Source organism: Alligator mississippiensis, chromosome 2, assembly GCF_030867095.1.
Source record: "Alligator mississippiensis isolate rAllMis1 chromosome 2, rAllMis1, whole genome shotgun sequence".
In the NCBI taxonomy this organism is placed as follows: domain Eukaryota; kingdom Metazoa; phylum Chordata; order Crocodylia; family Alligatoridae; genus Alligator; species Alligator mississippiensis.
In genome coordinates this window covers 297,514,763-297,539,341 of record NC_081825.1, presented here as the reverse complement: position 1 = coordinate 297,539,341, position 24,579 = coordinate 297,514,763, and the positions used below count along the sequence as shown (strand labels likewise).

Here is a 24,579-nt window from a genome sequence, read left to right as displayed (position 1 = left end):
CCTGCCTGAAATCCTGAAACCGCGGTTTTCAAGTGTGCACCCTGAAACTACTTAACTACTCAGCTACTTAACCCGAACAAAACATAGCTTCGAGACTGCTGGGGCTGAGCAAAGAGAGGGAGAGGGATTTAAAAAGCACCAGCCTTTTATATCACCTGGACAGAAACAGTGACGCCTGATGCAGAAATTAAAATGAAGCAGCTTCTGTACATCTGGAAGCACTGAGACCGCGCTGAACTGAATTAATTCACAGGTTGATCACAAATTTTGTAAGGTTTCTCCCCAGTGTGTTGGCTAAGAGACCTAGCCAGAGCTCCTATCTGTGCTGGCAGCATTGGAGCCGAGCTGGTTTATTGAGCAGGTCCTGATCTAACACGGCAGATGAAGCATCCTCATCTCATCACACCGAGTACCACAAAGCCTGTCAATCAGGAGTCAGACGATGGTTCAGCTCAAAATAGCTCTTGCTACAGCCTCATCACGCATCTCATAACCGGCTGTGACATCCAGCATCTTCCTACCCAGGGTCTCACACAAAGATTTCATTCCAGGAAGCAGCAAAAAAAGGTGATTGCATTTATCTGGATCATGTGCACAGAGCTGCCTCCGGCAACAGCTCAGACAGCAAACCAATCTGTACCCATATTTTGAGAAGCCCAATAGGGTGTTATGGGGAAGGAGGAAATCCTGAATTGAACCTGAATGCCTGGGCATGCAGGTCTCTTGATCCCTGTCATATTCAGTCTTTACTTGGAACTGGATATACAGGCAACTGAATTTAGTGGAAAAAAATCCTGTGTCTTTGGTGAGTTTGGGCCCTTACACATACTTCAGATGTTTGTAAAGTCCTAAAAAAAAATCTATTAACCCACCTCTGGCCTATTGGTAGCTTCACGTCTATCATTGTGTATGCAATCAGGAATGCTGGAGAGCAAATATACTATGAATTATTTTAAATGGGATTCTCAGAGAAGCGCTCATGTTCGGCCCCAGCCTCTCCACCAGAGTCAGCAGGACTTTTCAACTGACTTCAGCTGAACAGCATCGGGCTGGTGCTGGGTGCTTTTGCAAATCCCACTCGTCCTGTACAATTTCTGTTTCCTTTATGGAGGCTCGACGATGGTCCTGAGTAACAAGCTGCACATCGAGGTTGGCTGGGGCGTACTCAAAGGCGCTCAGGGGAGTAAACCTTTCAAAACAGTTCCTAGAGGAGCCTGTCCTCAGATCTACTCGAAATATCAAAGCTCAGCAGGCAAATAAAATGCCTTCCCATCTCCTCTGGTCTCTCTAGCCTTCACCAGAACAATCACATAAAATCCACCAGTGAAAAATTTGGGGGCTGGATATCCAAAGTATGGGGGAAACAGCAAGGTGAAACCCACCCTATTCATCCCAGGGCAGGATGCTGAGCTACCATCCAGCTCATCTGCTGTTACGCTGGTTTATGAGGACTCCTGCCCAGCTGGCGAGAGCCCCAAGTGGCCACGTGTCACCCCCATCCACCAGGCATGAATGTCACTGCGCACATCTCCAAGATATTGCACAGGGGTGCGAGAAGAAAGGATGCTCATCCTGAAGAGCCTGGACTTTGAAGGCTGCTTCAGTGAAGCAAATGATGCAGCGCTGAGGTTGCCATCGAGATGATGAGATTACTCAGCCAAGCAGCCTGTCTCACAGGCTGATTTCAAAATAGAAAAGCAGCATGTGGCTCATTAAGTTAAAGAAAGTGGCCCTGGCTGACCCCTGCTTGTGGACGCAGCGGTTGAAGTGGGATGCTGGAAGGAGGGAGCTCAATGAAGAGGGGCAGGTGGAGCTTGCAAGCAGGACTGGGGAGGGTGACTCAAGTGTGGTGTGCAATGAGTGCGCATGGTGAGGATGGGGATTTGGAGGGAATCACCCATGAGTAACATGTGCTGGCCGGCCGGCTGACCCTGAGTCAACCCCCGCTCTGGCTGTTCTAAATCAACCTTTGCTTTGGGTCCCAAACCCCCAAGAAGGCAACTAGAGGCCTATCACAGACAAAAACTGAAGGTTTCGGCGCTTTCAGCCTGAACCAGCACACTGAAGATTTAAGTCCTAGATTGGTGGTGCTCATACTTTTGACCCCTTGGGCTGCATGAATGGTGCAGGGCTGGTCCACAAGCTGGATTTGGCCCTGTGCACCAGGATCGAGCCCCAGTGCCCTGCCCCATCTCCGCCCAGCTGGGCAGGGACGGTGTGGGGCCCTGGGCCTGATCCCGGCGTGTGGGGGCCAGGATCAGGCCCCGCACTGCCTTGTGCATCCAGTCTACCACATGCACAACCATGGCGCACCTTACAGGACTTTCTGCAGGGGAGCCTCACAGGCCGGATGACACAGGTCCGGGGCTTAGGTCTGGTTCCTGGGGTTAAGCACCCTTGTCCTAGAGGCTTCTTCCACCCTTGCTGTCCTCGGTTGTAGGCGTGAACTCAGCTGTTTTTCCTTATGAATCACCTTTCTGCACTTGAGGAGGATCAAAAATGCTGTTTAAAGTTCATTTCTAATCCAGGGAAACAAGAAACAACAGGCAAGGAAGAAAGAAAGAGGCCTTTGTAGAGTGCTGCGCCTGGCAAACACTCGTGCAAACGATGGGGTTACAGATTCTGAATGTAACCCTCCTGCATTTGCATAGTAGAGGACTACCGAGTCAGAAGCATTTCCTACTATGATGTAAGCTTTGGCTCCACCTGAAAGGCAAGTGCTCCTGGTCTACTTGTTTTAGGTACAGCCGCAGGGGGTCAGATCTCCGGTGCGTTGCACAGCGCTCGGATACGCTTTGAAGTTTAGTGTCCTTTGCTCAGAAGCCCGTCGTGTTGTAGGGCAGCACAGGAGTAGCCTTTAATTGTAACCGCTGAGAGCATCAACAACAAGAACTGCACATCCACAATGCTTTCATCCACGTGGGTTGCTCCTTTCAGACACGCTCCTCATCAATAAAAATCACGTGGCCGCTAATGGGAGACAGTGGAAGCTAGTGGAGAGCAAGGCGATGCTCCTTCTACCACAAGAAAAATGGAGATGGATGCAGGATATTTTAAGTCCTGGAGCGAATGACTCTGGTAGTGGGACCTCAGAAGTGGTCCAGACAGGGCACGAGGCAAGGGAAAAAGAATGGGTGATTCTGTGTTTCTTTCTCTGCATTTCGGATGTGCAACATGCACGCATTTTTGCTATGCCACGAAAGCAAAATCCACCGCGCTTCACATTATAACTCAGTCTCTGAACATCTATATTTGGGACCAGATTGTAAAGCAGAGCTCCTTGCATGGAACTGCTCCAGTTTCCTGGCGCCACAACCTTATCTCAGGTGGCGACAGTGCAGGGCCTAACGACAGCCTCACTGACAGGTACCACTGGACAATACGTTCATTTTCATGCAATGCAAGTGCTTGGATTTATCCTAGGCAGACAAGGTTCTTTGGGTGAATCTGATATCTTTTATTAGACCAGCTTAAATAGTTGGAAAAAAAATTTCTGGCAAGCGTTTGGGTTTAAAAACTTTTTGCCAGGCTGAGGAAGCTACCTATTCTAGGCCTGTGCACTTCGGCTGCATGAGCCTGCAAGGCTTTCACAGCCATTGGTACCACGCGTCCTCTTAGATGAATTGCACAGTGCTCTTACCAAGTCATTTTGGAGCGTGGTGCTATAGCCCCCCAAGCTGAGCATTTGCTGCTTCTCATATTCTAGCCGTGTCGGCAAATTTGATCACGGCTGAATTGACTCTAAACCCTCAAGAAAAACTCATGAACAGTTTTCAGTTCCAATGCAGCAACCCGAACGGGTCCACAAGGAAGGCTCTGCTTGGAAGCTGCGACATGCCGACATCCTGTAAGATTTCTGGACTGAGCTGGCGTTGCCCATATGGCTAAATAGGCCCTATGGATCATGCAGAACAGCTGTCGGATGCTTGGTCATCCACACACAGAGCCAGAAGCCACTGCACGGGGCTGCCTAACAGACTCCTTCGCCAGGCAATTTCATGAGTACCTGAAAGGAAAATGAAGGCTCCCGGGTCCATGCTGCATCGTCATAAACCAGAAAGCCAACATTGGTGCCTTGCCACTGGTGACCTGGCTCCTCAAACATGCAGCGGCTTTCTGTTCAAACACTCAGCCATGCCCCTGGCAGCTTCCTGGTGTCCTTAGCTGCACCGTGGTAGCTGGAGCTGCTCTTTATGTCTCACTGGCAACCGCACTGGGTTTTATGGCTCTGGCTGTGGCTCGCACATGGAAAACTAGACTGAGAGACCCTAAGTTTCCGCACCTTTAAAAGAAAATGCATTAAGGTGCAAATTGACCCTGGCCAGCTGCTCAGAAGCCTTTGGGCTCTTCTTTGCAAGTCTTTTGCCACATATCATGACCTAGCTGTCATTAATCCTTCCTGCACTGCTTTCCCCACCAACAGTGTGGCCATACACATTTCGTACCTAAACCAACGTCCTGTATTTGGTCTTTTCTGTGTTAGGCTCGTGCTCTTTGGAGCAGTGACCGTGCCTCGTGCTGGCTTGGGAAAGCACTAGGCAGTGCCGTGCACATAAAACATAGCAAAGATTCATTGCTGGGCTCAATGATATGTTAGCCTACAGTCGGACAGAAGGACTGGGCATCATGTAACTTAGGGTTTGCATCCTGGGAGGACCCCTGAATGCCAGTCTTGGATTCATAAAACTAAGGTCTCATCAGCTGTTTTGAGCCAACGGGGGGGAAGAGGCTCCCGGGTTGCTTCCAAAGAACATGAGTCTTTCCTCATTACTCACGCTTTCCCGCTTGCCAGACTTTGACGCTCTTCCTCTCGCTGAGTAGTGTCTTCCCCTCAGCGCTGTCTCATTGCAGCGCTTGGGACTATTCCTGGAACAAAGGCCTACCTGATGTGAGTAACGCGGACGGACTCCACCCCTGGGGGATTCCTATTCCCTTGTAAGTACTTTCAACCAGGGATATGATCCCACTGTTTTCTGCCACCCTCCGATTCAGATAGGCAGCTATTTTGCGAGGGGTGGGCTTGCACATGCAGGCATCCTCTACTGAACCGGGGAATAGTTACGCCTCTTCTCTGGGCTGGGAAGAAAAACCTAACCAATAAAGACTACCTTGTGGGGGGGTGGGGATGCAAGGTGGGAAGAGGGGGTGAATGGGCTCCTATAGACATGTGGGGAGCCTGCTCCGACACACTGGAAATCCACTTGATTAATCGAGCCGGCTGGAGCACAGAAATTGCCGCGCTCCAGCAGCCTTCTGCGTCACGAGCATCTGCGTCTCCGTACGTCCCTGCGCTGAAAAAGGGGCGGCGGGGCACTTTGAAATAAAACATGTTCGATAAGCTTTGGTTCAAAGCACACCACTGCTATTTTTCCAGCATGGGGATGCTGATACACGAGATGAATGGGCACTTATAATTAGCACGGCTCGCTAATTAAAGCACCATGTCTCGGAGCACACGTAAAAATGCCCATTGTGTCCATCATTACACTCTGTAAAGGTTAAGCTGAGGGTGTGACTCAGGGATGAGCTGGGATATCATGGGAAGCTTTTTGTGGGATGAAGCCACTTCCTTCTGAACCTCATCCCAAAAAAACAGGCGAGGACAAACTCCTCTCCCTTCTCATAGCTCAGGATGGTAAATACATAAAGGGTCCTTTAGTTGGTCAATAATGGACAGCACATCCATCATGGTATATCTGGCTGAGAATTTGCAAGGAGACCAAGGGAATTAGGTGCTCAGGAAACTCCACAGGACAGGACTGGGATCGCATGACTGCCCAAGCAAGAAGGGACCAATGTCCTTCTCTGCCTGGCTGCCTTAATAAAAAGAAGACAATGGGACAATAATTGCCTCTCAGGAGCAAAGCAGCTCAAGCAACTAGAGAGCAAGAGTGTGGCTGCTTCTTGTTTGGGTTTGCTTCTATCCTGGGTATGAGGGTTGCTGCCTCCAGCTCTAAGGATAGGGGGGAAATGACTCTATCATAGCTAGAAAATCTTCTGTTGCTAAGTTTATGCTCCGACACAGACCGTCTCTACAGCTGCACAGTATTTACTTGCCAGACAAAAAAGTTTGTCCCTCCTGCCTGCCCTTAGGTGCCTCTAAAAGCCAGAAGAAAGAAAGAGGCCAAGAACAAAGAGGCCAAGAACAAAGAGGCCAAGAACAAAGTGACACTTGAGGCTCTTCATCTGGTTAGATGGAATCGCCAAACCTCAGCAGATTAAACGAACTCATACAGCAATCTTGTATTTGAAAAGAGCTCCAGAGAAAATGCCATCACTTCTGCAAGGCTGAGAAATGAAGTGAAAATGCTGGAGAGAGAAAGGAGAGGACTTGAAGGATCTGGCAACAGGGGAGATCTACTGGATTATAAATCTTTATTAAAAAGCTTCTTGATGTTCTTTAATTCCACATTACCATTTTCAACAGTCCCACTGAAATTTCTGAGCCTATTTCCAGAGTACGGGGCTACTCTGGTGGGTAAGTGTGCCAGACTTGGACCATAAGCCAGTAGGCATGCTTATTAAGTAGATACAGTTGATCATCTTTATTCTTCTTCTAATAGTGCTTAGTCATGGCGCACTGTCCAAATTTGGGACTGGCCACACTGAACAAAATGATAATACATATGTAAAGGGTCCTTTAGTTGGTCAATAATGGACAATACATATATCCATCATAGTGTATCTGGCTGAGTATTTTCAAGGAGACCAAGGGAATTAGGCGCTCAGAAAACTCCACAGAATTCCAATAGGACATAAGCACCTAACTCCCTAAACTGCTTTTGAAAAAGCCAGATTGGTTTTGTTGTGTGTGCTTCTTCCTCCTTTTGTATTATCAGTTTATTTAAAGTAAATTCAGGGCCTGTTCCCTACAGATGCATCAGGTCTGAGAAGTGTGTTCAGATCCCTCCATTCCCAGTGACTTCAGCTCCCTCAAAAGCAGCTCAGCAGGCCTGTGTGTCTGTCCAGGACTGCCCTCACCTGGCCTGTTGAACTTTCAGTGGTCACAGAGGGTTTCCAGCACATCCTCTTTCTGCATTTAATGACTAATGCCGTGTGTAGACGAAACGAGAGGCGTGTGCGCACGGTGCTCTAAAGCGGGCTAACTGCTTTTGCACCACTTTAATGGTGTCATTGTTTGCATGCCTTGGCAGCATATTACACACTAATTCCAGCCGCTGTAGGAAATTTGGCAGTGTAATGCGCCTTAAATGACTTGGGGCGCAGCAAGCTAAAACTCCTTTGAACTAAAACTCTACAGCCGCGGAGCGAAGGACCGGGCTCCGTGCAGGAAGCCCTGCAGGCAGCCTGGCAGCAGCCCGGGAAGGCAGACTCTGCCCAAGAAAAGTGGTGAGCCTGATCTTTCCCCCGACCCCTGGAGCCTGCCTGCCTGCCAGAGTTGCGTAGAGGCTTGGTGCTTTCCACCGTGGCTGCGGTGCCTCCTGGGACTGCCCATGCCAGGTGCCTGCGGGCGGGTGCCACCTTGGGGGGGCCACTGCTGTGCGGAGGGAAGCACCAGCCCCCGCCCACAGCCCAGGGACTGCTCTGCCCACGGGCAGCTCGCCCTCCCTCCCTCCCCTCCCTGCTGGGTCAGGGAGTGTGTGCCTGACATGGGGGTTTAATCAGCCCTAAATTGAAGCAGTGTTTTTTAAAGCCCACCGCTTCAATTTGGGGCCCCCGTTTCGTCTACACACGCCCTAGCTGCCCACCTACCCTGGCTGTGCAAAGATGACTCCTCAGGTCTGTTTGATGCAGATTCGTGGCTTGAGACAGCAGGTGACAAACACCCTGCTGCAATTTCCCACTCCAGAGGAGAGGGATCCCATTTCCTGAAGCAGCGTCAGTGGAGATATCACACAAATTGTGCACCTAAGTATTTAGGATTGTAGAAGTCATATCCACAGTGGTAAAGGCTGCTTCTGAGACAATGACTCTGGAAGGCACATCTGGAGAGGCAACACGCTGGGCTCAGAGGAGATGCCTGCACAAAATAACGCACATTTTCTCTCCCAGAGGGAACTCCTCCATGCCAGTGCTGCCATATCAGCAGCACATGGCTCTTGACTTGATCACCGTGGTTGAGAGTGGTCAAAGAGAAGGAACATTTCTCTATTGTAAGAAAAGGAAGGTTTGTTCCTCATGGCAGTGTGGACACCCAGAATGGGTTTGTCTGAAGAGCAGGCCATATCACCTCTACTCAAACAATTCTTACTGAGGATGACTACATCCAAGTCACGCATTTCCCAAGAGGAATCAGGGAAAGCATGACTTGAGCTCAATAGCAAGACAAAGTCCAAGAGGCCTACTCATGGAAGACCAAAGCAAAGCCAAGCCTTGGCAAATGTGTTGCATATTAGAAATGCCACCGCTGTACGGAGGTTTTGTGGAACTGTGGTATAAGTTTGGTCATAAGGAAGCTAAGAACTAACAATGCGATTCTTCAGTCATCCTAGGGATCAAAGTAGATTGACCTGGACAGGCCAAAGTGCATAGATGCCTCAGTGACTCATGGTAGGTCTAAATAAGATGCGGGGCTGCCAGGTTTGCTGACTGGTCTCCAAGACTTCCCACTGACACCCCTTATCGCTGCAAAACAAGTTCAGCTCAGGGTTCAGCTGGTGGTTTGCTGGTACCAAATTCTCCTGGGTTCCTCACTCTCTGGCTACATAGGGACCATGACTCTCGAGAGGCTGCCTCTGACTAACACAGAGGCAACCAGCCTTTGGTTTAGGGAACACAGCCATTACGTAAGGCCACTGACAGTGATTGTTACTGGAAATACAGAGGCAGAGTGAACCGGGAAAGATCTAAGAAAGCTCCTTCCATGCAAAATGCCACTCCATCCCTCTGGGCCCTTCTGAATCAGGAAGATCAGCAGTTTCAAGCAACCTCCTTTGATCAAAAGGGTGCAGGGAACACAATGCAGAAACTTTCCTCTTGTGAATCATGCTTTGGCCCCAGTGACATTCCAGACATTTTGTGGCTTAAATGGAATGGGCCCTGGAACCTCTGAAGCATGACTCCTTCCCGAAGTGCCACGGCTTACAGCGAGTTTCCTTTAGCCCAAATTACTTGGACTAAACCCAGCAGTGCAGAATAGCACTGCTTTTCCAGAAGGAGAAAGGGGAAGGGAAATACTCCAAATGGCTCAAGCCCTAGACAAATATATCTGTGCTGCAGGTCACTAATCCCTTTGGACCAAAAGGTGTTCTCAAATAAGCTTCCTTGGTTGGTTACCCTTTATTTAGGGAGCAACTGTTACTATTTTTCATGAGACCGTAACATGTGCCAATTGCCAGCCAACCTGCCGCTGGAGGATTAGCTGTGATTGAACAGTCATCATCATGCGAAAATTAACTCTGCAATTCAAGGTGAGAGGTGGGTTGATGCTGCACTGTGCCCTGGCTAGAGGAGAAGGAAGCAGATAGGAGTGGGGATATTACTTTGCATAGTTCAGGAAAAAGAAAGGCAGAATAGCTAGGCCAGATTGCAGGAAGTTAGCTGTTGTTGGCTACCATGACTCAATCATTTCTCATCTACTGCCTTTCATCTCTAGTTCCCCTTGGTCTGCACTGGAGAAACACTATGGAACTTGTTTTCTTTTTCAGACATGTTCTTGGGATTGGAAAAGCCAGAACCACACTCTTTAGCCTGCACCGTCCCAAGTAGCACAAGATAGTGAGCCCTAACTCTCTTGCAGCAAACAGCCCTATCCTGTGCCCAGCAGAAAGGGTTAGCACAAATGCTCCTATTGCACATGCCTCTGGTGCAAAGGCACAGTGACTGCAAGAAGGCGGGTGTTTGGAGAACTTCGCACTTGGATCTTGCCCAGTGGGTAGGGTGATCAACTCCTTCTGGATTACTGCCAGCTCCTTGCTTGTTCTAAATGATAACAGGGTGGAGGATGATAATCAGGGAGTTATGACGAGGTCTCAGGCTTATCACCCCTATGACAGGACTGGACCACAGGGGCGGCTGTGATGCCCTTGGATGGCTGTGTGGCTCCTGCCCGGCTCAGGATCTAATGTAACCTTCCCTTGATTGCTTGCCTATCACACCTTGTTTTTATTGCAGATTGTGTAAGGGAGGCTGCCTGGGCTTTAGAGTGAGCCTGAATCCATGCAAATCACCACCGGGCCCCTCCTGAACCCCCTAGTCTCACTTCAGCCTTCAAGCTTAATAGGTCCTTTTGGCCTGTCTGTGCCTCTGCAGGGCACCTGCACCCTTAAGAGCTCATTGCGTGGCTCCATCCTCCCCTACACCACTCCCTGTGCCTCACAGGTGTTACTGCTCACTGATGTCAGCTGATGTTCATTCCACTCAGCCCCTCTCCCTGGGCTGCTGGATCCCATAGTCACCTGCACAGCCTCTTCTCTGAGCTCTCAGACCCCCTGGTCCCACACACAGCCCCTCTCCGGGCCTGTGGACCCTCTGGTCTGACACTTGGCCACTCTCTGCCTCCTGGACCTCCTTGGTCCTGCACTCTCCAGGCTCCTGCACTCCCTGCTGGGTCCCACTTTCAGTTCCTCCTCGGCTACTGGTTCTCTAAGTGGGCCTTGAGCCTGTCCTCAGCAGGGCTCAAAGCTAAACACTGGTACAACTTAATAAAAAGCACCTACGTCCTGTGGCAGGCACCCAAAACTTATCTGGGTTTAACATGAAATCAAGGTCACCTACCTATATAAACGAGCCCCTCTCTGCTCCAGGTACCTTTCCCTTGTCCCCCGGCCTGCAGAGATATTTATTCAGTCCCGCTGTTGATTCAAAAGCCCTACTTCTCTGTTGCCAGGAGCTCTTCACTTCATGGCCCTCAGGGCTAGACTGCCTGACCGGCTCAGGCCCAGGGCTTACATGGCTCCAGCCGGGCCCCCTTCCAGTAGGTGAGTCTAATCAGCCCCCTGTGCCATCTGCAAGCGGGCTCTCAGGCAGCTTGCCCTCTTAAATGAAGTGGTGCACCCTAAGGCTGTCACAACCCCCACCTGTTTTTATTCAGAAGCTGCATGCAAAAAATCTGGCTTTAATACTGCATGTTAGACTCCAGTGCCTTGATTCCTGGAATGCAAGGACAAGCCAAAGGCCACCACATCCACAGGTGATGTGAGAAACACTGCAGTGACCCAGACCTTAATAAGGATGAGCACACAGTAAACCATGCCGGTGATGCTGAAAGGCAAGCCGCAGTAGTAGTAGGCTAAAGCAAATTGCTGCGCTAGCATTTAAACGCTAAACTGTGGACAAGGAAACTCAAGGGGTGTGCACTTACTTTTATCTCAGTGCATTCAGAAATGTGAACCACACCAAATTCAACCTTGAGTGGCCCTGAAGTCAGGAGTCATGCGATGCACCTCAGGTATGTTTTCACATCTCTTAAGGGATCCAGATGGCTTTATAAGAGAAAAAAACCCCTACAAGCTACGTGCCATATACCAGCTCAGCCTCTGCCTCCAACGTGCCAGAACCTGTGTTCAGGAGAGGCTGGTTCCTGAGAAACCTTGCTGCCTCTGCTGAGCGCACACACAGGCCTCTTCTCAGGGAGAGGTGGAGTTCGAATCGGCGTTTTCTCGTGTCAGAATTCCTCCCCACCGTACAAGTGTCATGTGATGACTTTCCCTGGGCTCGCATTTCCCAAGCCAACCTCGCCCGTTTCTTTGGCTCCATGCTAAACAGAGAAGTCGTGACCACCGCAGCAAGGCAGGACGACTACGCAGCCTCCCATGAGATGGCAAGTATCTGGTTGAGTCTGGACACCTCGCAACGCTACAGGCTCTCCCATCGGTTTAGCAGTGAATATGCAAACAGTCACATGCTTATTGGACGAGCTCCGTGATGGCAGGGTGCCTGGATCGGAGATTTACTTGCAAAATACCCCTTCCTAGGTGGCAGGCATTTTTTGGATTCAGGAGTGGTTCTCTGCAATTCCTGAGTTGCTAAGAGAGATTTGTGAACACCTGCAGGTGGTTGCAATGAGAGCCTTTGACCTGGATATAACAACTGACTCAACCGAAGCCAGATCCAAATGTGAACGATCTATTTGGCTTTGGGAGAGATGATACCCAGAAGGGATTTCAAGTCTCTAAGGCCTGCTCAGCTCACATTGTAGTCAGCTGGATCTCTGCCATATGCTCCAGTGAGTTAAGGACCAGGTAATAAGCTTATAAAGGAGGCTGTGCTTTTGGACACAGCCCTGGGAAGGGGTGGTGCCCGACCCCGGCAGCCCCTGCAGCAGCTCCAACCGAGCTTGTGACAACAAGACAGTCCCATGACACATGCTTCCTTATTGTTTGGTTGGTGCTGGACTGGGTGTGCTCCTTCTGCCCTATGTTAGCAGCAAACTGGGATGCTCCCTGTCCAAGTGCAGCTGCACTGGCTGGGTCACTCCAGGGTGGAGCGGAGGCACTGCCTGGTCCCCCCTCACCTGCCTGAGCACCTAATTCCCTTGGTCTCCTTGACAATTCTCAGCCAGATACACCATGATGGATGTACTGTCCATTACTGACCAACTGAAGGACCCTTTATATATGTACTGTCATTTTGTTCAGTTTGGCCAGTGCCAAATTGTGCTGGTGGCTGCACAAAGGAAAGGATGGCTCCTGCTAACCCTCAAAACTGGTCCAAACTTGGAATGTATGGGCCAGGATTTTCACGAGTTTTGCTTCAATCTGGAACAAAACCAAATCATTAAAAAAAAAATCCTGAAAAATTATCATTCTTCTTCTAAAAAAAAAAGATTTTGGAATGTTTCTGTTTTTTAATTTAATTTACGGGCTTTACCATTATTTGACATTTCATAGACATTTCTACACTTATTTCATGGCAGGTCTTTAGCAGCAGCACATGCTCCGCACTGCTACCACTGACGTGTCGGAACATGACAATATAATAGCTGGACATCTCCATGATTTTTTATTGAACTTGTACAATAGTAAAGCAAACTGATATAGCAGGAGAATCTTTGATCTAAAACAGATTAGCTGTTCAGGCAGCACTGAGTACAAACGGATGTGCTATTTCTACTGGCCTAGCATGAAATAATGTAAATGTAATTGAAATAAAACTATAACAAATTCTAAATTTAATTCTGGCATTTCCAGAACAAAACAAAAAAAGTCCAAACTAAAAAGTAATTTTGTTTAAAATTTCTTCTATGGGATTTCAACATAAAAGGGCACTTCTCATTAAACCAAAAAATTAAAGAAAACTTCTCTTCAACTCTACTTACAATCAAAGTAAATAATAAATCCTAATTGTGATACTGTGAATACAATGAGAATTAAACCAAAGGAAAACCACATTGGCTGCAAAGAATCAAAAAACATCTATTTTTGTGACTTAGTCTAAGCAGCTTTTTTTTTTTTCCTGATTTGGCTTCAAATGTAACTTTAAAATGACTGAACAGGCATAAAGGTAAAAATCCCATACTATGAAGATGAGTCAGATACCAGAAGGAACAGCACTGAGCCAAAGGGAGAACAGCAAAGCCAATATGCCAGATTTCATTTGAAATGAAGAGAAAAATCAAACAACAGATGAATCTCCTTTTTATAGACAAGACAGTGAAACTAAGTGGAAGAACAAATATGAACTTGAAATTGGGATTATGGATGAGGAAATGTCAGTAGGTGTATCTTACTACTGTACCAAAGTTCCCTGTATACCTTTGCCAGTTGCTTCAGGCTAATTATGTCAACACCACTGGTTTTATTGTTGCCATTATTATACATGCTGCACAATACTATCATATTGTACAAATGTATTTCAGCAAAGCTGGAAGGAGCAGATGCAATACAATTTTGTTGGCACCACTTTTTAAAAACAAAGTGATACACAGCATTTATTATAATTAATGCTGATTGAGACCTTTTCCTGAGCTAAAAACAACCTTCAGAATGAAACCTTATGGGTTATATCCCCCAGTGTATATGTGTTAAATTGCCTTGATTATCTGAAATGATTCAATAGCTCTGATTAACTTCAGGGCCAGAAACAGACATTTTACTTCTACTGGTAAAAGTGATTAGGGATCAGTCTAAACCTGTAACAGAACAGACGTTTGGTGCACACAGGGCACGTCTACATGTGCAATTAATGTGCATAAATCAAGCTCCGGAGTTTTTTGCTCCCGGCTGCACTGTTTGAACGTGTGCCCGGGAGCAAATGACTCCGGGGTATATTGCTCTGGAGTCTCTTCAGGCGCAGAGTTAATAAACTCTTCTGGAGTTTATTAGTTTTGTGCACCCTAATAGGAGTGCATGTGTAGATTCGGAGACGTTGACTGCAGAGCTAATTAGGCAGCTCTGCAGTAAACGTTTCATGTAGATGCACCCAAAGACTAGTTTAAAAATGGTAGAACCTGTCTGAGACAGCCTCCCCATCCCCACACCAAAGGGCAAATGTGTCTTCTGTTCACTACCAATCTAAACGACATCGCTTACCGAAAACCCTGTAACTTAGACTGATTCCACCTTGGGCTTTCTGAGTGTCTGTACCTGGCCCAGTTGACAGGCAGGTACTGGCCTGACAAAACAATCACGCTATTAACACTTGGCAACCAAAAATCTTGGAAGTGGAGTGTTTCATATGAGGCTTTTAAATCTGTAAGTAGACAACTGGATGCTCATCGAGAATCAGACCACGGATTCAGAAGCCTCTGTCTAAAAGCTGGTTGGAAAAAAAATGACAATATTCTGTGTGTGTGTAATTTGGTAAAAAATAAAATTATCCAGTAAAATGTTTTGTTTTGTTTCAGTTTTCAACTTTACTCCTTTTTCTCCCCATTTTTCCTTATGCCACAGTTTTCCTAGAAGCAAACTAGAAGACAAATAATACCTAATTCCAAATATTTTGACCAAAAAAATTCCTACGCACTCACACTGAGTATGGATTTATATGCTTATATGCTATTGCTGCTGCACCCAAATTCTCCCCACACTGGGCTGGGCAATGTACACACACAGTGTATCATATTTCCTCAAATGCAAGATGAGGTTTTCCTTATGGCAGTCATCATGGGGAAAAAAAAAGTCCTCATCTTAAATTTGCATAAAAGAAAACCTCATTAAATAGATGGTCTATCATTAAAGTGCTGTCAAAAACAGCATGTGCTCAGTAATGGAAGGCAGCTACAAAGCTGATTAAATATAGCCAGCACTGAGCATGACTATAAAACACATGGCCCAGAGGGGACAAACACACTGAAGGGTACTTGATTTATTTATTTTTTGTATGGCTCTTAAAAAGCCAGGTGGGTGTCCCCTCCGCAGGGAACTGGCACCGGGCCTGGAAGTATTGCAGTACTAGGCTGGCACTGGGAGGGCTAGAGCCAGCCCTGATACCCTCCCCTTGGTGCCAAAAATGCTACATTTGATCTTAGCCAAAAAAGTTGAGATGCCGATTTTTTTTTTTTAAATTTGCGTCTCTGGCCAAATTAGCCAAATCGGTTTTTAATTCTATTGACTGAGCAGAGCTCAATTGCTCAAGTCTGTGGGGCGCTACCACTGGCAAGTATCCTCCCTCCCAGACTCGTCAGCCTGCAGGTCCAGCTACTCCCAGATCCATGGTAGGCATCCTACATGCAAGCCCAAAGCCTGGAGGCCTTGGAGTTCAGATGACCCCTAGTCTCACTTCCCTCTAGCCGAAAGGCCATAGGAACAAGCTAGAGGAAAAGCTTAAGAGCAATCCCCCATCCCCATAAACTCAGTAGCTGAGATCCTTCCATTGGGAGGCTATAGTAGACTCTCCTTAGGGGGCCTGCCTGTAGTGCAAGGACAGGTCTCCCCCCTTAACTACACATAGTCATTCAAAGGGCAGGAAGAAGGGGGTCTTCCTTTCCAGTTACAGAAGAAAAAACCACCTGGCCCAATACCGTGTTATGGTAAGTATGGGAAACTACCACAAAAATAAGTTAATGTAGCCCATCTGAATAAAATCTGTGGTAGTGCCATTGCACTCAGTCCCCCTCAGAGCCTAGTCTTTTCCAGGTCATTGTGAGCCACTACACTGAATACGTTTCAACTTCCTCTTCACCCCCACAGCTGAGCTGCACCTTTCTTTCCCATTTCCAATGGTTCCCATTTCTTCACCAGCCTTACATGTCTGGCAAACTTCACCAAATGAGGCCCCAAATCCCCTAGTGGCCCCCTCTTTTAGCCTGTTGCATATGATGAGTGGAGGAAGTGGAGCTGGACCAGGTTGGTTTGCACCTCAACCGCATGCACATTTTTGATGGATGCCAGGACTCATGACAAGAATACCTGCTTCCAGGCATGAGTGGGGCGTTAATTAGCACATGGATTCTTTGCCGGGGCTTTCTGGAGGACACGCACATACTGAGCAGTGCTAAGCTGTGAAGTCATGATGGCTTGAAACATTGCTGACTAGGCTGAGGCCCAGCCCATTGAACTGTATGAAAAATCATGAGCCTTTTGGGTTTGGTTTAATATCATGCATAGTTTGTATCATATATAAGTAAATGCAAAAGTGTTGCATGAAAGTGCGTCTGTGGAGCACCTGCGCTAAACTTGCAGCAGTTTCCCCCCCCCCTCCCCCCCAAAATTAAAATGCATCAATTCTGGATGAACTAAATCTATGGGTACCCACAGTAATTTGCCTATATGCATATTTATTTCAAAGTCAGTGTTTCTGCCCTGTAGTTCCATGTGCTCAGGAAGAGTGAAGTCTGACAGTAAGGGTGGAGGGGGAGGGAAAGGGGCTTCAGGGGGAAAAAGTTGGCAGGGCAGAGAGCAAAGGGACTACCTGAATCCCCCAGATTTATTTTCCTTGCTATAGTGGGGAGGACGGCGGGGAGAGGAGGAAGGGATGGACAAATTTAAGGTAAACCTCCAATAATTAGATTCCATACCTGGAAAATTTTAGCAAATGTATAAAATTTCCATATATGGAATCTAATTATTGTTGTATTCAGGGTTGTCTTATATTTGAGTAAATATGGTAATTAACCTTGTACATCAGTAGTTCTCATCCTTTTTTTAGACTCAAGGTCCCTGTAATTAGATTCAAACCACTCTCATTAGACTCAGACCTCTTTCAGAAAATGTCAGCTCTTAGTTCTCACTTATTTTTTTGGACTATAGAAAAATAAGAGGGCAATTCTTCTGTTGCAATGAAAAAGACCAAAACAGGTCAGAATGTTTTTGACACTATGGATTCCTATTTGAAATCTCCAGATTTGTCTTTACCGTGTTGGCACACCTAACAGTGCTAATGGCACCTCGGTTGAGAATCACTGATCTAAATAAGTTAGATGCGCAGGACAGGTGTAACAGCCAAAGAAAAGGGGAAGGAGTGTAACAGCAGCAGGGAGTTGTATTTACAGACTAGTTGTGTGTGTTCAGTTTACGTGCTTGTGGTTAGTTTATTTTAATAATATGGTGGAACAATGGGCGTTAGCAACATCTGTAATTCCCCTTGATCGCTGTTTAGCTGGCACCCGCTGGCAGTTCAGGAGCCCTCGCTCAGTGTCAGATTAATAAAGTTAGTGGAACTGTGTTCAATGGAGTCAGCGAGATGAGTTGGTCCATGGCACAGAGATCTGAAAAGTGGATCTGAAGGCAGGATTTTCCAGTACGAGCATACCTGACAATCAGGACTGAAATACACTGCAGAAGAAATATTTATTCTACATTTATTCTAGTATATCTTATCTAATACAATCATTTAATCTGGTGACTAAATAAGACACATGGCTGACAGGCTGTTCTCTCTGCCGTAACAGTTTGTTCAAGTGCAGAGTATCAGCACCTCGCACAATACAGACCCTGGAGGTGACTGTAAGCTAATCCAGAACACAAACAGGAAGGGAAAAGTCAGAATAAGGCCAAAACCAAAATTGAGTGGAATCACAATAGACAAGCTATTGACTATACATACGGTAATGTGCCCATGGACATAACTAGATGACCTGCTCCTTGATACACTCTCGTGCCTGAATGTCCTCTATTTAGCTAAAGCAACAGGAAGAGGATTTAGCTCTGCTGTGTTAAGCTCTAGCTCAAGGGGCCACATATGCTGCTGTGTTTTATGTCATTTTACTGCTTTTAGCTGCTTTGCTCCCAATAAAATCAGCTTATGTCCTGTTCATTTTACTGCCATCGTAACACAGTAGATTTGGTCCCTCCTCTACTCTGCCATGCATGTGTCAGCCTACTCTAAACACCCATGGCTAAATGCTTTCCTTAAGTTGGTCTAATAAAAGATATCAGATTCACCCAAAGAACCTTGTCTTCCTAAACAGAGACACTTTCCAGAATCAGAGCCTCTAAAGATTACAGCTATAATGAACATATGAATTAGTGTCTCAGGAAGCACAGAGCTACAAAGCTCACAAAGTGATTCAGCACTGGGCTAACTGCTCTGATCCATGCTGACTGGTATTCAGATTACATGCATACACATGTGTATTCAAGTATCATGACATTAGGAAAAATAGGGGAAAAATATAGCAGGTTCCCATTGCTCCCAATAAAACTGTTCCCTGTGATATGCAAATGAATGTTTCCATATTATGTGTTCTTTGGCTGGAGTATTATTTGGGATGTGTCCTAACTATATCACATTATACAAAAATGTTACCTTTTCTTGTTCGGACTGAACAGAGCAATATCCATGGCTTGTGTACAGCATAAACCAAGCAATGGCATTTGGGACTCCCTCCACTGGCTGAACAGAGCCGTCCCATACATACAGCAGTGCTGATAGCAGCAGCATCCGCCCTGCTCCCACCTAAGTATTAGCACAAGTCCCCTTGACTTTAGGGGGAAGCAGGATCTGACTCCAGATCCCCAATGTTTGGAAACTGAGTGGGGGGGGGGGAATAAAACCACCATCTGCAAAAAAGCCAGACCTCTGTGCATCGCGGTGGGAACTCTCGATCAGGGGAGAAAGGAAGCGATGTACTGGGCAGAGCTGCTCCCTGTAAAACAGCTGCCTGCAAATGGGAAAGAGAGCCCTGCCTTTTCTTTCGAAGCATTTCAATTTATTTTTAAAGTGTTTTTAGTTGAGTGGAAACTTCTTGTCCTTTCTGGATATTATAAACCTCCCTCATAAATTAGGTCTCCTTTAAAGGCAAATCTTCCTCTAAAGGTCACTGGTGGCCAGCTTGAACAGCAGGTTTATGAACCTCTTGCAAAAACATGTTCCTTAGAAAGCCCTTCAGTCATGAACCCTGCAGCTGCAGGCTTGTCAGGTCTCATAAACTAAGGCAGGCAATGACCCCGTACACCTGGCCCATACTCAGACATGGATGCTGAAGGTCTCGGAGGATTCAGCCTGGGGCCCTCTCCCCGCAAGTAGGGAGCATCATGGTGAAAAAAGTGTTGCCTGAACATGGGGCACTTTTACACGTGTTCTGGGGCCAGAGGGGTAGCACTTTAATTAGCGTGGCTCTAATTAAAGTGCCACTGTGTCTTGCGTATTAGCATCCCTGTGCTTAAAAATGGCGTTGGGGGTGCTTGAACTAAAGCTCATTCAATGAGCCCAGAAACACCTGGATGCTTATCTTGCTGGGGTGATCTGACTCCAGCTGACTTCCTGCCTCTTGGGCAGGGGGCTGGACCCGATGGTCTTGCAAGGTCCCGTCCAGCTGTAATGTCTAGGAAATCTAGGAAATCAATTTAGATCAAGTGCCCCTGCCACCACTGGTGATGCATACGGGGTGTGCGCAGGTGCACATGCACCCCCTGCAAAAAGTGCCGCTAACACTGCCAGCGGTGCCTGTGGGCAGTCACTGCTCGACACCCCCCACCACTGCCGGCGGTGTCTGCAGGTGATCCAGCCTCCGGGGGCACGCGGCGTTCATGCCCGCCACCATTTTTAAGCGCGGGACGTTGATACATGAGACACAGGAGGCTGCTGGAGTGTGGAAATTCCCACAATATGGGATTAATTGATGTGCTGGAATTGCAGCGTGTCGGAGCAGCCTCCGCGCTCGTGTGTAGGCACCCAGGATGCCTGGACCACTTTGTGTTGATAATTGTGAGGCACTTTTCACAGGAATTAGCATTGACCCCCAAAGCTGGATAATCCCACTGGACCCTCCAAAAGGGGCCATTCCCAAAGCAGTCACGTTGTGCAACCTCATTCCTGGGACTCAGCTAAGGAGACATGGAGTGTCCCTAGGGGGATGGCTTCCACCACCGTTTGTCCTTACACTACAAAGACAAGTGCTGTGGGCACAGCGATGGCACTAGCTACCAGGCAGGGCTGAGCCTCGACAAACCGGCTGAAACTGGGTGGCCTGGCACTGCTATTTCAGTAGTTCAGTGATCACCCAAGGAAGGGCGAGACCCTTGTGAACACACAGGAATTAACACACTATTCTTGTAAAAAGGGCCTTGGGACCTTTACCAGATGTGAAGCTGCTGGTGGTTAGCACCTCTCAAAAGTACGGCACCTCCGTGGCACAACTGGAGGCGCAATCACAGCTCACGTAGACGCACCTATTCCTGCTTTTATCTCACTCACTTGGGCACCTCTGTCAGGGAAACTGTGGCGATATGGCTTGTGATACGTCTAGCCCATCAAGGGCCTGAGGCAATGAAATCTGTGCTACAGCACCCCCCGCTACTGGTTTCAGACAGCAGCCTGGGGGCCTAGTGGAGATCCAACGTCACAAAGGTTATCCTACACAGGGTACGTGAGCTGGCTCGAGTAAAGTTCGTGCAGGCTTGTCTATACATGCTCCTGTTATACCCCTGCCTGCAGCATACACAGACCCTGAATGGCCCCTCCAGAGACACCTTGCAGGGGAAGAGGAGGAAGGAAGAGCCATCACAGACATCTGCAAGGTGTAGGCAGGCTGAGCAGACATGCATATGCTGTGTGCTGCTCCCCTGGGATTTAGACAGGCTGTCTAACCACTCAGGTGGACAAACTCCCCCCAGGAACAGGACTGCACGTGGCTGTCCTTGGTGTGCATGTATCCTGCCCTCAGCCTGAAGGACGCTGAAAGGGACTGGGCACAGGCAGACCCGCACACTCAGTGCCGCGCAGCTTGCCAGGAGGTGAAGCGTTGCAGTGGCTCATCCCACAACAGCAAATCTGTTCATTATTAAAAGATGTGCCCCTTTTTGTAAAAAAAAAAAAAAAAGCAATGAAATGTACTCTCCTTCCATCCCCCCGGAGTGATTTGCTAGGATGCGCCTACGCAAGGGTGTGCAGGCTCCAGCACAGGGTTGCGTAGCACAGGCTGCTGCTTAGTTTTGTTTGCAGTCTGTACAAAATGTAAAATGTGCTTTATTTCCCTCGGGGAGCTGCTGAGCTGGAAAGCACAAGCTACAGATAAGCCTCCTCAAGAAGAACATTGCACATAATCTTTACATCGAGTCATGAGCAAGCCCCTGGGAGGGGTCGATCACTTCACCTTCCTTCAGCTGCAGGTTAAAACAAAAAGGTGGTGCAACGGCACCCTGGCACTGACAGCCCCATTTATGGCAACCGTTCTTGATGTTGTGCCCAGGAGCGCAAAGCAGCCTTTTATCCAGCAATGCCTTTCAAAAGAGGTGATCTCTGGACAGCCCCGGCAAGTCTAAGACGTGCCACATAACCTGCTGTATCACAGGGACGTCCGTAGAGGTGGGCCTGGCTTCCTTAAAACAATGTCATAAACTAACACACTGGTTTTCCTTTGGACTGGACCCACACTATCCACCTGCAATCTCTCCAAAGGAGATGCCTGCAGCAGGAATCCAGAACGCAAATAGGAAGGGAAAAATTAGCCTGCTTCTAATTGCTTCCGGAGATACCGTTTTGCGAAGGGTTGATACCATCTGGCTATTACTGGATAACTCCCTGGCCACAGAAACCAAATTTTGGCCACTGTGATGTCCCTCTCCACATGGCCTGCTTAAGGAGCCACATGAACCAACTTCATGGCAACCTGCTACAAATATTCAGGACGGCTGTTTTCATCTGGCCCTTCTCCCCCCTGGTTTGCTTGGCTTTCCCCAACAAACTTCTCATGGCTTTCAGACTAAATTAGCCTATTCTTTCCTGCCTAATTGCTGTTAAGACATCACAGTTACCCACCACATCACATCACTTGTTGCCTGTGGGTAAATCTAGGGTTTGTCCTGACTTGTTTCATCCTGAAGGATGGTGTTACAATTAGCCCAGAAAAAGAGCTAACCAGAGCCAGGCTCTCAGCTACTCTACTGATTCAGGATTACGGGGTTGTTGCAAAGACTGGCAAAAGGCTTTCAATTAAGATCATTTCACCTTGGCCTTTTTTGCAGCCTTTGAAAAAGAGCTCTCTGTGTCCTTCACTTACCAAGCACCACCAGCTTCTCCATATAGGCCCCCAAATGGCTCCTTACTGAGTATCTTCCTTCATCCTGCAAATTTACCTTCTCCAAAAAGTAATTTAGGAGTTAAATGTCCACCTGATTTCCTCCTTGCCTTCATTGCTTGAGCAAGCTGAGCCTGCGACTAGATGGAGGCAATGTATATAATAGGCATGATAACACATATGCAGGGACTTTCTTCCTCCTGGCTCTCGCTTTCCAGAATGTATTAGTCTATCCTGATCAAAGACAAACTCTCTTTCATGCATTTCTAAACCACCCATCACCATGACATCTGTGTGCCCCGGAGAGGGGCAAGTTTCCTAACAATCAACTCAAACCCTACCGGATCAAATTCTGGATGCCTCCAACAGTTTTCTATCATGAACTATGGGGGAGCTTCTAAATATAGATGGTTTTATTCCACCCCTCCAAGTGGCAGGCAGGAGGACAACGCATTGCAACCAGACGCAGAGGTGTTAGTTTGCGCAGGGAAGTGTCTTGCAGCGACTGACTGGCAATGACTCTTGGGTGTCACTATTTTTGGAACATGCCGGGTGTGTAATTATCTGGCCAGGCTTCCCCTCTGAGGGCAGGATTATTCACCAGGGAAGAACTAAAATGAATCTAGCCATGGAGTAAGTGGATCTGCTCTCAGTGCTTTAGAAACTGAGCCTGGTATTGTATTATTGCATTTACTGCAAGACTGGCCACGGTCTGTGGGGGCTGGAAAGTATTAGAACTATATTGGTTTTCAGTTCCAGACTACTGAAAAAGAAAACCCCCAAAATCGCAACAGTCTCTGCTCTGCACCAGCCTCTCTATTTTTTATTGGAGGTCGAACAGTAACAAGTAGGAGAACTTACCCCTTCCCTAAGCTTATATTGTGGCTGCTCTTTTAGGCACACGTCTGCATCCAGCAGAACTTCCAATCCTTGGCCAAATACACACAAAGCTAGACTGGAGTTCAAACTGGGCCACAAACTACTGTCAATGAACTGAGTCAATGTGCTAAACCAGCAAGGGGCTGACCCATTTGGCGGGCATGCCACCACTTAAGCCTCATGCCCTCCTCAAGTGCCGACCCCCTTCCCGCACCTGATCTGCCGCTTTGTTTTTTGCTCTGTGCCCTAGCTGCCATTGACCTGCCTGACCGTACCTTGATCTGCCACGTGCTGCGCACTTGTGGCACGCATGCTGCAGGTCGGCCACCCCTGTGCTACACTGTAGAGTCTAAACTGAAGGGGTGTTTGGGCTAGCCCACAATGCAGTGTCACTAACGGGCACTGACTTTATTGAGGAAGGAGGGGTGTCTGTGGGCATGGGGGTCTGTCCATGTGGATCTGGTCGCAGGTTTTAGGTGCAAGTTTTGCAACTGCATGGTAATGCAGGGTGGCTGACCCTGCACAGAACGAATCCCTACATCTTACATGATTCCCAGCAGTGATGTCCTCCCAGGCAAAGAGCTGGCTGGAGGGCAGTGTGGTGGCAGGATGGTTCTTTCATAATTATACTAAACACCACTGAAAGGACTCACATGATTGATCTGACCCATCTTCCTACCCCACCAGCCTTGAAGAGCTGAGGACATCCTGAAAAGCATGGCTCTGGCTGCCCTGACACCAGTCATCCCATCCTATTCCATCCTGCCCCACCGCCTAAATGTGGGAATCCTTTAAAGCATCACAGTCTTTACCACGCCAACCCCCATGAGCCAGAACCAGCGCCCTGGTGCAGCTTGAGGATCACAGAGCAATCAGACTGGCAGCTGCATGACACTATGGCATTACATGCTGGACAGCAAATAGCCACGCTGGCTGTGGACCCTGGACCTGGTACACTATATACCCATGGTAGGGGAAAGATAATCTGCTAACCTGGCAGCAGGAGTCTGAAGCAGAGGGGGAAATGATGCTCAGATTTTTCCAACCGATGGAAGGTGCAAAGCAGCGAGTGAGAACGGGCACGCAGAGACGGCAGCTGAGTGCACAGTCGCACCAAAAACCAAAAACACCGCTGTGTTGGGCGTGCGTGCGTGCGTCAGAGAAACCCACAGCGACTTCTGTGTGCAGCAGAGATGGGAATCGAGGGGCCTGGAACGCAGTCCGGTATCAGTGTCACCCCGCAGAGGCTGGATACACACTGCGGCAGCCGGGGTTTTAAATGGCCAGACACATGCTGGCAGAGGTGACAGCTCATCAAAGTTATGACCCAGAGAACGCTGCGTGCTTTCACCTAATCTATTCCCCCTCTGCAGTAACCTTGATTTGCACACGGCAGCAGC

General features: G+C 47.9%; 1 protein-coding gene across 1 annotated transcript in view; it reads right to left on the bottom strand.

Moving 5' to 3' along the window:
• PRKCH (protein kinase C eta) overlaps positions 1-24,579 on the bottom strand; it is a 175,134-nt gene that overhangs the window by 35,687 nt on the left and 114,868 nt on the right. The window lies entirely within an intron of this gene.